Source organism: Humulus lupulus, unplaced genomic scaffold (genome assembly GCF_963169125.1).
Source record: "Humulus lupulus unplaced genomic scaffold, drHumLupu1.1 SCAFFOLD_676, whole genome shotgun sequence".
NCBI lineage: Eukaryota > Viridiplantae > Streptophyta > Magnoliopsida > Rosales > Cannabaceae > Humulus > Humulus lupulus.
Genome location: NW_026908700.1, coordinates 27,501 through 28,582, shown reverse-complemented (window position 1 = coordinate 28,582; position 1,082 = coordinate 27,501).

The following is a 1,082-nucleotide window of genomic DNA, read 5'->3' as shown; positions in this document are numbered from 1 at the left end:
CACAAAAAAATAAAAATAATTATTTTTTTACAATTTTTTTAAATAATTAAAATATTAAAATGTTGAAAAAATAGAAAATCGGGCAAAAACACAATTCCAATGGCAATGGATGGTTGGGAAGTATATATTATAATTTTTGGGAGCAGGTGTGGGTGTTTTGGGGAGAAAAAAAATGAAAAAAAAAAATTGGGCACCGGCTACCAAGAGGTGTGCCCACGTGGTGCATGCATGGTGCATGCACATGGACATGTTGATTGGTGCACACATGCCATCCACCAAGTGCACACATGAGCACCCCGGATCCACATTGTGAAACTCAACACACCCACAAGTGCACACATGAGCACCCCCCATGTGGTGCATGCATCGTTCATGCACATGCACATGTTGATTGGTGCACACATGCCATCCGCCCAGTGCATGCACATGATGATTGGTGCACACATGCCATCCGCCCAGTGCACACATGAGCACCCCGGATCCACATTGTGAAACTGAATCCACCCACAAGTGCACACATAAGCACCCCCCATGCGGTGCATGCATCGTTCGTGCACATGCCATCCGCCAAGTGCACGCACATGGTGATTGGTGCACACATGCCATCCACCAAGTGCACACATGAGCACCCCGGGTCCACATTGTGAAACTCAATCCGCCCACAAGTGCACACATGAGCACCCCACGTGCGTGCGGATGGTGTGCACCTAGCCTCCGGCACGAACATTGAGAAATATCAATGGCATCACACATGAGCACCACACGTTGTGCATCCACATTGTTATTTCTCATGCCAACCACCAAGTGCATGCACATGGTGAACAATATGTTGTAGAATGATTCAAAAGAAATGTGTTATTGTAATTTGTAGTTTTGAAATGAATACATCAAATGAACCAATCTTGAACGAGACAAAAGAATATTCAACAATAAAAACCGTCCCAAGTAAATCTTTATAAAATGAATAACGAATATGTTATAAAGTGAAATGAAACAATCTTCCACAGAATAAGAAACGTGGTATTGTCATTTAACGTTATAAAATGAAGCAATCTTGAACAGATAAAGAAATGAGGTTTTGT